Raw genomic sequence first — 15,046 nt, forward strand, 5'->3', positions numbered from 1 at the left:
CCATCAGTATCTTAGGCTTCTTATTAACTCTTATAACTTATATTAGCCCATAATTCTTGTCTATGGTAGCCACATAGCCGGCTTGGTACCTTTTTCAGTGAGGCAGTCACATCTTGCTTTCTCTGTGTCTGGCTTCCTCTGTATCTGGGTGACAACTGCAGACTGACTCTTTCTCTTCCCAGAATTCTCCTATTCTCACCCCGCCTATACTTCCTGCCTGGGTACAGGCAATCAGTGTTTTATTAAAATACAATTGACAGAGTATAGACCATTGTCCCACAGCAATAGAGGAAATAGATTCAAAAGTCAAAGAAACCATTAAAGTCAATAAATTTATAACACAAAATATCCAAGAAATTTGGACCAACCCTAAGAATATTAGGGATTATGAGGGAGAATACCAACACAAAGGCACAAAAAATACATTTAACAAAATCATAGAAGAAAAATTTCCCAACCTAAAGAAGGAAATGCCTATGAAGATACAAGAAGCTTATAGAACACTAAATTATAGCTTATAGACTGGATCAAAAAAAGTCCCCCGCCACATAATAATCAAAACACTAAACATACAGAATAAAGAAATATTATTAAGAGTTGCAAAGAAAAAAGTTCAAGTATCATATAAAGGCAGACCTATCAGAATTACTCTTGAATTCCCAGTGGAGACTTTGAAAGCCAGAAGGTCTTGGACAGACATTATGCAGACACTAAGAGACCACATATGCTAGTCCAGACTACTATACCCAGCAAAACTTTCAATCACCATCGATGGAGAAAATAAGATATTACATGACAAAACTAGATATAAACAATACCTATCCACAAATCCAGCCTGCAAAAAGCACTAGAAGGAAAACTTCAGCCCAAGGAAGTTAGCTCTACCCATGAAAACACAGGCAATAGATAATGCCACATCAGCAAATTCCAAAAAAGGGAAACACAAACACTACCACCAAAAAAATAACAGGAGTTAACAATCACTGATCATTAATATCCTTTAATATTAATGGACTCAATTTGTCTATAAAAAGACACAAGCTAATAGAATGGATACAAAAACAGGATCCATCCTTCTGCTGTATTCAAGAAACTCTGACCTCAACTTCAAAGACAGACATTACCTCAGAATAAAGGATTGGGAAAAGACTTTTCAATCAAATGGACCTAAGAAACAAGCTGGTGTAGCTATCTTGATGTCTAAGAAAATAGATTTCAAGCTAAAATTAATCAAAAGATATGGAGAAGGACATATTTGTCACAGAAAAAAATCCATCAAGATGAAGTCTTAATTCTGAACATTTATGCCCCAAATACAAGGGCACTCACCTATGTAAAAGAAACATTACTAGATCTTAAACCACACACCAAACTCCACATACTAATAGTGGGAGACTTTAACACCCAACTCTCATCACGGGACAGGTCTGTCAGACAGAAAATTAATAGAGAAATAAGGGAGCTAACAGATGTTATGACTCAAATGGTCTTAACAGACATCTACAGAACATTCCATCCAAACAGAAAAGAATATATCTTCTTCTCAGCACCTTAGGAAACCTTCTCTAAAATTGACCACATACTCGGCAACAAAGCAACTTTCAACAGATACAAAAAAATATTAGAATAAACTCTTATATCCTATCTGATCACCATGACTTAAAGTTAGAATTCAACAGCACAAATTTTAAAACCTACGAACCCGTGGAAACTGAATAATGCTCAAATGAATTACCAATAGGTCATAAACAAATAAAGAAAGAAGTTAAATACTTCCTAGAATTCAATGAAAACGGATGTACAACAAACCCAAACTTATGGGACACTATGAAAGCAGTACTAAGAGGAAAGTCTATAGCACTAAATACCAACCCAAAGAAAGTGAAGAAATCCATACTAGTGACTTAACAGCACACCTAAAAGCTCTAAAACAAAAAAAGCAAATTCATTCATGAGGAGTAGATGCCAGGAAATAATCAAATTGAGAGATGAAATTAATAAAATAGAAGTAAAGAGAACAATACAAAGAATCAATGAAACAAAGAGATAGTTCTTTGAGAAAATAAAAGATAGGCAAACCTTTATCCAAACTAACCAAAAGACAAAAGAGAATATACAAATTAACCACACCAGAAATGAAAAGGGGGAGATAGCAACAGACACTGAAGAAATCCAGAGAATCATTAGGTTATACTTCAAAAACCTGAACTCCACAAAATTGAAAAATATAAAAGAAGTGGACAATTTTCTGAATAGGTACCACATGCCAAAATTAAATCAAGACCAGATAAACAGTTTAAATAGATATGCAACCTTTAAGGAAAGAGAAGCAGTCATTAAAAGTACCCCAACCAAAAAAAGTCCAGGGAGAGATGGTTTCAGTGCAGAATGCTACCAGAATTTCAAAGAAGAGCTAATATCAATACTCCTCAAATTGTTCCACACCATAAAAACAAAAGGAACATTGCCAAACTCCTTTTATGAGACTACAGTTACCATGATACCAAAACCACACAAAAATGCAACAAAGAAAGAGAATTACAGACTAATCTCCCTCATGAACATTGATGCAAAAATACTCAATAAAACACTGTGACAAGCTGAATCCAAGAACACATCAAAAACAAAACACAACAGCAATAACAACAAAAAAACAAAACCAAACCAAAACAAAACAAAGAAAACCCATCATGATCAAGTAGGCTTCAACCCAGAGATACAGGGATGGTTTAACATGAAAATCTGTCAATGTAATCCACCAAATAAAAAAACTGAAAGAAAAATGTCACATGATCATCTCATTCTATGCCAAAAAAGCCTTTGCAAAATCTAACACCCCTTCATGATAAAAGTCTTGGAAAGATCAGTGATACAATGAACATACCTAACATAAGAAAGGCAATTTACAGCTAGCCAACAGCCAACATCAAATTAAATGGAGAAAAAATCATAGCAATTCCACTAAAATCGGGACTGTCCACTCTCTTCATATCTATTCAATATAGTACTTGAAGTTCTAGCTTGAGCAATAAGACAGCAAAAGGAGATCAAGGGGATACAAATTGGAGAGTAAGAAGTCAGACTTTTGCTATTTGCAGATGATAAGACAGTATGCATAAGTGACCTCAAAAATTCTACCAGGAAACTCCTACAGCTGATAAATACCTGCAGTAATATAGCAGGATGCAAGATTAACTAAAAAAAAAAAAACTCAAATACATTGGATATTGAAGTTGCTAGTAAAGAATCATTATAAAGACAAAAAAAAAAGAAACAAAACAAAACTCAATAGCCTTTCTGTATACAAATGATAAAGGGTTGAAAAGGAAATCAGAGAAACATCACCCTTTACAATAGACATAAATAATATATTTTGGGGTAATACTAACTAAACAAGTGAAAGACCTGTATGACAAGAGCTTTAAGTCTTTGAAGAAAGAAATTGGAGAAGTTATCAGAAAATGGAAAGATCTCCCATGCTCTTGAATAGGTAAGATCAACATAATAAAAATAGCAGCCTTACCAAAAACAATCTACAGATTCAACTCAATCCCCATCAAAATCCCAACACACTTCTTCACAGACCTTGAAAGAACAGTCCTCAAATTTATATGGAAAAACAAAAAACTCAGGACAGTTTAAACAATCCTGAAAAACAAAGGAACTTCTGGAGGCATAACCATCTCTAACATCAAGCTCTAATATAGGGCTACAGTAAGGAAAACAGCTTTATATTGGCATAAAAACAGACATGTGGACTAATAAAATCAAATTGAAGGTCCTGACATTAACCCACACACCAATGAACACTTGATTTTTGACGAAGAATCCAAAATTGTATAATGAAAAAAAAGAAAGCATCTTCAATCAATGGGGCTGGTAAAACTGGATGCCAACATGTAGAAGATTACAAATAGATCTATATCTATCACCATAAACAAAACTTGAGTCCAAGTGAATCAAGGACCTCAACATAAAGCCAGTTATACTAACCTGATAGAAGAAAAAGTGGGAAGTATCAATGAATGGACAGACACAGGAAACTGCTTCCTAAATATAACACCAGTATCACATACATGAAGTAAACAATCAATAAATGGGACATCCTGAAACTGAAAAGCTTCTGTAAGGCAAAGATAAGGTAAATAAGACAAAATAACAGCCTACAGAATGGGAAAAGATCTTCATCAACCCTACATCTGACAGAGGACTGACCTCCAAAATATATACAGAACTCAAGAAACTAGATATCAAAATACCAAATAATCTAATTAAAAAATGGGATACAGATCTAAGCAGAGAATTCTCAACAGAAGAATCTCAAATGGCCAAAAGACCTTTAAGGAATAGTTCAAACATCCTTAGGCATCAGGGAAATGGAAAACAAAATGACTATGAGATACCATCTTCACCTGTTAGAATGATTAAGATCAAAAACACTGAGGACAACTTATGCTGGAAAGAATATGAAGAGGAAAACTCTTCCACTATTGGTGGGAGTGCACACTTGTACAGCCACTTTGGAAATCAGTGTGGTTATTTCTCAGAAAATTGCAAATCAGTCTACCTCAAGACCCAGTGATATCGCTCTTGAGCATATACCCAGAGAATGCTCAATCATACCACAAGGACACTTGCTCAGCTATGTTCATAGCAGCATTATTCATAATAGCCAGAACCTGGAAAGAACCTGGAAACAACCTAGATGCCCCTCAATTAAAGAATGGATAAAGAAAGTGTGGTAAATTTACACAAGGGAGTATTTATTACTCAGCTGTAAAAAGCAATAACATCATGAAATTTGCAGGCAAATGGATGGAACTAGAAAAAAAATCCATCCCGAGTGAGGTGGCACCGTCTCAGAATGACAAACACAGTATGTACTCACTCAAAAGCTGATACTAGGTGTAAAGGAAAGGACAACCAGACTGCAGTCCACAGCTCCTGAGGAGCTAGGAAACAAGGAGAACCTAAGAGGGACACATGGATCATCCTGGGAAGGAGAAATAGACGAGATCTCCTGGGTAAGCTGGGAAGATGGGCAGTAGAGGGGAGGATATGGGGGATGAGAACATGAGGGGATGGGAGGGTTGAGTTGGGAAAGGGACTGAGTGGGAGAGCAATGAAAGAGATATCTTGATAGAGGGAGCTATTATGGGGCTAGGGAGAAACCTGGTGCTAGGGAATTTGTTTATCTACTTGAATATAGGATTTAGCTCCATTCCACTTCCTGGGACTCCTTTTCTCCTCAAATGTTTTTCCTTACTCAGCTTGCTCCTTTTATTAGAGTTGCCACTATTAACCACACAACAGAGTCTATACTAGGCTGTCTTGAGATTCCCTCTGCCAAGCGAATTAATCCAAAACTCTTCACTTTAGCCTCAGGCAAACCACACACACCAACACTTGCTCTCCTCTCCCGAGAAAGGAATTTCAAATGGGTAAAGAATGATTCTATCCATCTGTCTGAATTTTTTTCACCACGCGGCTCTCATTTCCTGGTCCTATCATGACCCCTCTTTTCAGTACCAGCTAGAGTTGGTTGAAACACTGCACATAGCTTTATCCAAAGCTACTGGGGAAAGGAGTCATATGGGTCTCACCTTCTTTTCCTCAGTTGTGGAACAATGTCCGGGAGTTAGTTTGGTGTATATTTAACACTTCTTTGTGCTATGATTAACAATGTGTCATGCCTGATGTACAGCTTGACAGCCCCCGGGCCACCAGGATTAGCAGGAATTGCTTCTTCAAAAGGACTGGGTCCTCTTCTTTCTCTTGATTGTCACATGACTGCCATGATTTTAGAGGTGTTTCCTTTTTCTTTATTGTTACAATTTTGTTTCATACATGTATGCAACAAAATGTGGTCCCAGCCACTCCCATTTCCTCTCCGGCTTCTCCTCTTAAGCCCTCAATGCGTCGTCCTCTTCCCAACCTCGTTAGTATCTTTGTTTTATCTTATAACCACTATGTCCAGTTGGTGCTGCCCATATGTGCTTTAGTGTGGGGTCTCCATAGGAGCCTGGGAACCCTCCTGTGGCCTCCCGTGTTCCTTTATCTCCCTGGGAACAAGGCATACCTAGTGCTGCAGACTCTGAGTCTCCAGCAGGGGACATTAATCTCGTCTATGTTTCTCTAGCCTGGCTCCGCAGCTCATAGCACAGAGTACCCCAAAGTCTACCTTAGGGAAGCCAGACAGTACCCAGAGACCACCTCCTGAGAACACACAGGTCTGGTACACACTAGGAGCTGGTTTCTTTCTTCTTCCAGCTACTGACCCTAACTGTGGCTCTTTCTATCAGCTTCCACACTCTTGGATCAGACTGTTGTCCCAGCTCTCTGGGCCTTCAAAGTGGAGAAATGCATCCTTGGGTCTGCAGGAGGTCAGGAACAGATTATTTCAGAAGAAATGCCTTGAAGTCCTCTACAGTATACTCTGCCAAGAGGGTCCAGAGCATGGGTACGCAGGCTCAATATCTTACACGGGGCTGTGGGAATTTCCTGTTGCTCTTAAAGAGCATCTGGCACTGAGCCATTTATAAAGAACAGAAGGTTATTTAGGCTCATGCTTCTTTTGGAGGCTGAAGAGTTTGGGTTGGGCAGATGCATCTGGTGAGGGCCCCGTGATCCTTTAGATCTGGGCAGGAGGTACCGCCAAGCAGTCCTAAGCGAAAGAGAGGAGAAAACAGTAGCAGACAGGTTTGCTATAAAAAATCCATCCTGAAGATAACCAAGCCTTCCAGAGGGAACCACACTAACGGCTGAGGGTAGAGCACACCAGCCCATGCAAATACTCTTGAGGATGCCGCCATCTCTTTATACAGTATGCTCACCAATTTCAATGTGAAGCTGGGAATAGTTGTAGAGACCTTCATCTCAGCATCCTGGAGGGCAGGAGGGGCGCAAGCTCAAGCCCCTCCCCAAATTAATATGAATCTTGGCAGAGACAATTCACGTCCTCATCTCAGGACAGCATAGAAGAACAATATGCAGGGATAAAAGGTATCTAACAAATAAGAACTATATTGTATCTAGAAGAAATTTAACCTCTGGCTTATTAAAAATTTGCTCAGACAGCAAAATCCTTGCTTTATTCTTCTTTCCCTAGGATAAAAACATTCCAAGACATTCTCAATGTTTTTGCAGGTTGAAAATTCTTTCCAAGGCTCTGTTAATGGAATAAAGTTTCAATTCCATCATTTAAAATGCACGCATGCATGCCCAGGTGTAACTCAGGGGGCAGCACTTACCTGAGGCCCTCCCTGTGTTTGGTCCCTAGCACCATGATCCTCTCTCTTGTCTGCCTTCCCCTCCTCCCTCTGTAAAGTATGCTTCCTTCTAAGTTCATTTTAAAATCCACTTGTATTCAAATCTAAGCAACCTATTACCCTTGCCTATGAAACACGTAACCAAGAAGTGCTCAAATCCCATCTTGTGAGTCACAGCTTATTGTGCCTCCTGGAGCCCAGCACTTATATCCTGGGCAAGCACCTTTCTATTTTCTTTTAAACCTTTCTTTTTATATTCTTTTCCTTTCCTTCCTTCCTTCCTTCCTTCCTTCCTTCCTTCCTTCCTTCCTTCCCTCCTTTCTCTTTTCACATGTTCTCACTATTTAGTCCAGGCTGGTTTTAAATTCGAAATACCCCTGCCTCTGGAGTGCCAAAATTACAGGTGTGTACCATTAAGCCTGGCAGCAACCATAGTTTTTTTTTCTTAATTATATTCAATCTTTTTTTGGCGATTTAAAATCTTCAATGCCTAAAATCAGAAGAAAGGTGTGAAACAGAGCCTTTAGAAATGAGTTTGTTTACAGCACCCAGTGTTCCTAGTAGTGAGTTTTTCATGACCATAATGATACTTAGCTGTTAAGACCCTTCTAAGGCCTGGCCTAGTTTTATAACCTTCTGGGGTTTTTTTGTTTTTGTTTTTGGGTTTTTTTTTTGCTTTGTTTTTTTTTTTTGTTGTTGTTGTTGTTTTGTTTTTGAGGCAGGGTTTCTCTGTGTAGCCCTGACTGTCCTGAAACTTGCTTTGTAGACCAGGCTGGCCTCAAACTCAGGTATCCACCTGACTTTAGATTTATATTCTTAAGTTTTTTCCTTCTTCCCCATGTCTATAATTCTTGGTCTCCGTGAAAGTTGGCTCCATACCTGCTGCAGAGTCCCAGCCCCACCTGTTCTTCTCTTCTCCTCTCTCGGGCACCCTGGACCTCTATAGAATGAACATGGAAACAGTCTGCAAGTTGGCACAATTCTGAAAGCAGACCCAGGATACAGATCTGAAACCTGGACCTGCCACCAGCTGCTGGCAGGCTGGAACCATTCATTCATGCCAAGGTCCCATTGACACCAATTGTTGGTCCTATGCCCCTCCCACCACCACCGGGCCCCTCCTACACTTTCACAAAAACTTACAGTCCTGGGCTTGTGCCTTCTCCCCAGAAACCTTCTGGTATCCCGCAGCCTTCTGAGGCCCTCTGGAGCTCTGGTTTCCACACAGGACTTAAAGGGCTCGGATGGGCCTCTTGTGTCCCATGCCTGTGCTTCCCTGTCTCCTTTGGCATTAGATGAAAGCAATGCCAGGTGATAGCCCTATGTGGTATCCTTTCTCCAGGGGCTTTGCTTTAAACAGAAATTACTGTCCTACCTGATGGTGGAGCTCTTAGATGTCTCTCCAGGCAGCAGGGTCAAGTATGCAGGGCAAAGGCTCCTGCTAGGTCCTGAAAGTGGAGTTCTTTCAGAGTTTCTTGAGGTACCAGCAGCCACTGTCTATTGTTCTGAAGCAAAAGACACCACCCTGGTCCCAGCCTCCATGCCTATCAACATGGGCACAGGGAAAATTGGACTCACTTGGAATGTCATCTGGACTACGCAGCTGTCCAATGGGAAGAGTGGCAGTGGTGGAACAGCCCTTGTTTGCCATGACATCTGTTCCACACTTCTCTGGCTATGGCCCCAGAGTTGTTAGGGGCAGGACTGTGCTTAGCTGAAAGATCTCACACATCCCTATCTCTGACTGGGTGGATATGGTCATATGGCCAAGTTCTGACCAATGAAGTAGGTGTAAGCAGAATGCTCCAGAAGACTTCAAGAGAACTCTCAAAAGTAAGAAACACATCCTTTTCCTTCCTCTTTCATGTCAGCCGTGTGAGCAAGGCATCTGCTGGGCTGGCAGCCATCTTGGATCTGTGGGAACCTTAAACATTGAGCCAGTTCTATAGAAAGTGTACCAGAGAGAGAAACAGGTGCTTCTGATGACATCATGGTCCCTTCCATCAGCCCAGATTACCTCTCACTATGCTTTTTTTTTGTGAAGAAAAATTCATATGTTTAAGCTGCTATCTCTCAGCTCACCGTCTCTCAAAGCTGAATGTAAGTCCTTATTAATATAATGGCGACTGTCAAATTTACACATCTTAGAGAAAGGACTCAGCAAATAAACATAGATCAAAGTCTGTGAGAGGTGGAAAGAACCTTTACACTCCCAACATCCACTCAGTGGATACGGCAGGACGCTGAGGGTCAGAGGGAAGGATCTAGAGAGTGAAGCAAAACGGGCAGGTTCTGTGGCTTTGGTACTGCTGCCTTACCCTTTAAAACACGAGTGAGTGTGACTGGTACCAGGTCAGCAAAAATGCTTCTTCACCACTGAGGACACCAACTAGCACCCTGGAACAGATGGTGGGCATTTGGAACACTTGGAGCTTGAAAGAAGCCAGATGAGGCCAGAGAACACCCTGGTTTCAAGATAGAACGGTGCACATGTTTTACACACACACACACACTATAAATACATACTTTATATATACAACATTCATGTAAGCCCTGCTTCCCAGAGAGGTAGACAATGCACACTGCCCTCCACACCCACTGCTCTGGTTTCCACAGCCAGTTGTCCTCTGTCAACAGCAATCCAGAACATTCTCACAGTACAATAAGGAATTATATTTGGAGAACAAGAGAGACAGAAGTCACATTCGCGTAACTTTTAATATAGTATATTATTAACATAATTCTCTTTTATTATTAGCTATTGTTGGTAGTCTCTTACAGTGCCTAATTTATGGATGAAGCATTAGCAAAAACATGCAGAAAAAATACCAGTGTATACACAGTCTGGAACCTTCCACAACTTCAGGTATCTCTTGCAGAGGCAGGGAGGGGTTCTTGAAATTTGTGTCCTGTATTAGATACTTGTCTCTTTGCCATAACAAAAACACTCATCAAAAACAATTTAGGGAAAGCAGGGTTTGCTTTGGCTCACAGGCTGAGAGTAAGCATACCACGGTGGGAAGTCATGGCATCAGGGGCATAAGGTTGAGCCGGTCACATTGCACCCACAAAAAGATGGGTGCCACCCATGCTCAGCTCACTTTCTCATATTTCGTCCAGGACCCCAGCACGTAGGGTGTGTCTTCCCACCTAATTAAGACAGTCTAGAAACTCCCCCGTAAACATGCCCAGGGGCTTGTTTCCTCGGTGTCTCTAGATCCTGTCGAGTTGACGGTATCAACCAGCCTAAAGCTCTAGTTTGAAAGCAAGGGAGGAAAAAAAATAAGGGAGTATCAACCGTGTGGATTATTGTTTCTCCCACACAAGTAGAAGCTGAGGAGTTGGCTCCTCAGGATGTGACGCCTGTGAACGACTCGGAGTCATCTGGGAAGGAAGGGAGATGCCCAAAGGTTGAGCAATGCGAAAGTGATGCCTGCCCCAGGGAAGCGTGACATCATCCACAGGTGGGCGCTGATTCCTGTGCTCCTATACTCACTTGCTCTGTCGACAGGCACCTCCCTCTGGCCAGCCTCTGTGGCAGAGCAGGGGACATAAAAGAGGAGCCAGCTTCTGAGCTCACCTGGAAAGAGTGACAGCTCAGAGGGAGCAAGATCTAAGAACAGGCTGTCACTGCCTCGCCGGAGCGGCCCTGGGCCAGGCCTGTGAGGAGCCAGGGGTGTGGGACCTGACTGACTCCTCCTGGAAGTTCCTGGAGGTTCCATTGAGAAGGTGACATCTAAATAGGGACCCATAGGAGGATGAGTAGGAGTTTCTGTCCCACCTTCACTTACTCTTCAGGTGGTTGATGCCAGAGGACAGACCTTGGCTCCAGATTCATAGAGCAAGGAAGTGTCAATGAGATGGTTAGAAAAATCATTTGCCCCTCTCTTCCATTCTTAGAGCTCTTCTGGCGCTGCCATCTCATTTGCTCTGGACAGGGTCAGAAGTCAAAGCCAGGGGTGCTCTCCTCCCCTGAGGAGGCTGGGTCTGGAGATGTCTATCTTGGCACCTTAGAATTCACACCCACTGAACTATTTCAGGGATGCATAGCATTAAACACACACACACACACACACCACACACACACACACACACACACACATACATACACACAATTTAGCTCCAAGGAAAGAGGAGCAGAGAGCTATGATTTAATGCATGCAATACCGGTAGTCAGTTTGCTCTCTCTCTCTCTCTTGTTCAATCAGTCTGGGGTCCAGCCCATGAAACAGGGCTACCCACTTTCAGATGACTCTTCCCACGTCAATTAACATAGAATCAGGATAGATCCCCACAGGGATTTACTGATTCACTGATTCCGAGTGGGCGTGGAAAGCAAGCGGTGGGGTGGTTTGCTCCAGAGAGAGCGTCTTTCCAGTGCTCAGGTGTATACGATCCTAAAGTCTGTGCACTCGGATGGGAGGGTCTTGCTGAGTGAGATGCATTGCTGTGCTTCCATTGACTTGCTTGAGGCCACGCTCCAGCTGCCAAATAGAACTAAGGACTTCCTCTGGAATTTTCTTACATTGTTTTATTTTGGGTGTCAACCTTTCTATTTTTGTCCAGCAAACAACTTACTGTTCATTTCCTTTGGGGGATTTTTTTTTCCTTTGCTTTTTAAGGCAGAACTTTTATCAGGAAAAACTGGTCACAGAGCTGTCGCCAGAGGCACAGCTATCTTTGCATAGCCGTCACCAAGGCATTTCCGTATAAAGCTTCTCTGTCATTTTGAGGTCACAAGAGCACGTGAGCCACAGTCATCTGTGACCTCATCTCTCTGGAGCTGGTCCAGCAAGTTCAAGTTTCATCACTGAATGTGGGGCTGACTACTGGCTAATGCAGCTAAGCCATTAATAATTCTTTTACAAACCAGGGAATTCCCAGTTAATGCTAAATGGGCAAAGAATAGGCCCTGGCTGTAAGTCACCTGTGCATGGCAAAGAACAGCCCTTTACAAGAGTGACCTTGTCCTACTTAATAGGTCCCTTTTGCTATTGGGTAGAATATGTTCTTGCAATCACAACAGATGGTGCAAGTTTGTTTTCTTACAGAGACATATTTACTATGGAGTAATATACTATACACACAGTGAAATATTATTCAGCCTTTATTTGTTTCCACTGTTTGAGTATTTATTTGCTACTCATATTTTTAGTTGCAAGCCTAGCCTTTAGTGACTGAGCCATCCCTCCAGCCCTATTCGTTCCTCTTAAAGTCTTATTTTTGACTGGACTCAGAAGTAGAAGCTCTCAGCGAGGACAGCCTATGTCTCTTGGCAATCTGTTCCTGGTGTTTTTCTTTGGCTGCTTTCATCCTCTGGGCCAAAAGTTTAGCATATTCTGCTGCCTCCTCCTTGTTTACCTTAGTGTGATGTCTCTTCAGAGCAGTGTGTCACCATGAGTGTTACAGAACACACGGAGTGACATGGCACTGAGTCTTGGGTGCTTTGATCCTGGGCTTCTTATCTTCTTGGTTTAAAGGATTTCTGACAAGATCTTGGCAGACATCATCTTCTCTAGAGAGACTGAAAATCTTTCTGATTCTGTTAGCTCTTTTAGGACCCCGCTGAGGAGGCACAGTAGTATCCTCGCCTTTTAATTTTTTTTTTTACAATAGCTAAGTTGAGAACACTCAGATTGGCATTGACAATGCCTTCTTCAACAGACTTGCTCTCCCCCCTCCAGTTCTCCTTGATCTATAACGAGAATGCCCCTTATTCAGCAGGAGGTGTGCTCTGCTGTGAGTCGAGATGTTTTGTTTCATGGGAAAACCTAGTTTGTCATTCCCATCACTGATTTGGACCACACAATCCTATTCTCCACCCAAAGCCTCAGCAGAGACTTGTGTGGCCATGTGCTTCTCAAACAATGTGTGACGCTTGCATTCATTGTCCACTTCGATGACTTTCTGACAGCTGGTGACCAGGAAGGAGGTATTCAGCTTCATACCGGCACAGATAATAGATGAGAAGGCAACACAAAGAAGGGCTATTCAACCTTTATAAAAGGAGAGGATTCAGGGCAGGGAGGTGTTCAGAATTTGAGAGCATATACTACTCTTACACAGGAACTGAATTCAGTTCTCCACATCCAGGTTGGGTGGATCACCACCAACTACCTGTAAACCCAGCTCTAGGGAACTGGACAGCCTCTGGCCACCAAAGGCACTTGTGGATGCATGTGTGCATGTGCACTCGCACGTGCACACACGTGCACGCACGCGCGCACACGCACACACTTTTTTAAAAAAATGTTTGTGAAAGTCTTTAAAGGAATAAAATTCTAAGCTGGGGAAATAGCCCAGTCAGTAAAGTGCTTGCAGTTATAAGCATGACCTGAGTTCAGTCCTCACAATCCATGCAAATGAATAAATAAAATCAGACATGGCAGCATGCATGTGTAATTCCAGTCCTAATGGGGCAGAGACAAGCAGGTCTTAATGCTTGGTGTCCACCCAGCCGAGCCTATTCAGTGAGCTCTCGGCCAATGGGATAGGCTTCTCAAAAAGTAAGGCAGAGCCGGGCGGTGGTGGCGCACGCCTTTAATCCCAGCACTCGGGAGGCAGAGGCAGAGGCAGGCAGCTGAGTTCGAGGCCAGCCTGGTCTACAAGAGCTAGTTCCAGGACAGGCTCTAGAAACTACAGGGAAACCCTGTCTCGAAAAAACAAAAATAAATAAATAAATAAATAAATAAATAAATAAATAAATAAATAAATAAATGTAAGGCAGGACAACAGTATCTTTCACAATAGCCTCAAAAAAAAAATCTTGGGGTAACTCTAAGTAAGCAAGTGAAAAAAAACTTTTATAATAAAAATGTTAAGAGTTTGAAGAAAGAATTTAAACAAGATATCAGAATATGAAAAGATTTCCCATGATCATGGATTGGTAGGATTAATAAAATAAAAATGCTATCAAAATCAAGCTACAGATTTAATGCAGTTCCCATCAAAATTTCAACACAATTCTTCACAGAACTTGAAAGGACAATTTTCAGCTTACTATGGAAACACACACACACATACACACACACAAAAAAAACAGGAGAGCGAAATAATCAAAGAAGTTCTGGAGGTGTAACCATCACCAATTTCAAATTGTACTACAGAGCTATAGTAACAAAAAACAGCATGGTATACTGGCATAAAAATAGACAAGTTGATCAATGGAACTGAAGACTCAGATGTAAGTTCACAGATGTATGGACATCAGTTTTTTTTTTTTAATTAGGAAGCCAGAAATTCATCCTGGAAAAAAGCATCTTACTAATGGTGCTGGTCAAACTGGATGGCTGCATGTCGAAGAATGCAAATAGATCCATACTTGTCACCCTGCATAAAACAACTCTACTTGCATCAAAGACCTCAACATAAGAGCAGATACAACGAGTATGATAGAGGAGATAGTAAGAAATAGCCTTGAACTCATTGGCACAAGAAGAATTTCTGAACAGAACACCAGCAGCACAGGCACTAAGAACAACAATGGGACCTCATGAACTGAAAAACTTTGGAATGGCAAAGGGCACCATCATTCAGACAAAGCAACAGGCTACAAAGTGGGATATATTTTTTTAAACCAACTACAGTATAACAGAAGGGTAATATCTAAAATATATAAATAACTAAAAACCTGCACATCAAGAAAATTACCCAGTTCAAAATGGGATACAGGATCTAAACAGAGAGTTTTCAGTTGGTAAAATACAAATGGTGAGAAACACTTAAAAGAAATGTTCAACATTCTTAGCCATCAGGCAAACGCAAATAAAAACGACATT

The 15,046-nt window shown here is 41.5% G+C and overlaps 1 pseudogene; it reads right to left on the reverse strand.

Moving 5' to 3' along the window:
• Window positions 1-12,485: 12,485 nt before the first annotated feature.
• LOC119814893 lies at window positions 12,486-13,214 on the reverse strand (annotated as a pseudogene).
• Window positions 13,215-15,046: the final 1,832 nt, after the last annotated feature.

This window comes from Arvicola amphibius, chromosome 5, assembly GCF_903992535.2.
Source record: "Arvicola amphibius chromosome 5, mArvAmp1.2, whole genome shotgun sequence".
NCBI classification, from domain to species: Eukaryota; Metazoa; Chordata; class Mammalia; order Rodentia; family Cricetidae; genus Arvicola; species Arvicola amphibius.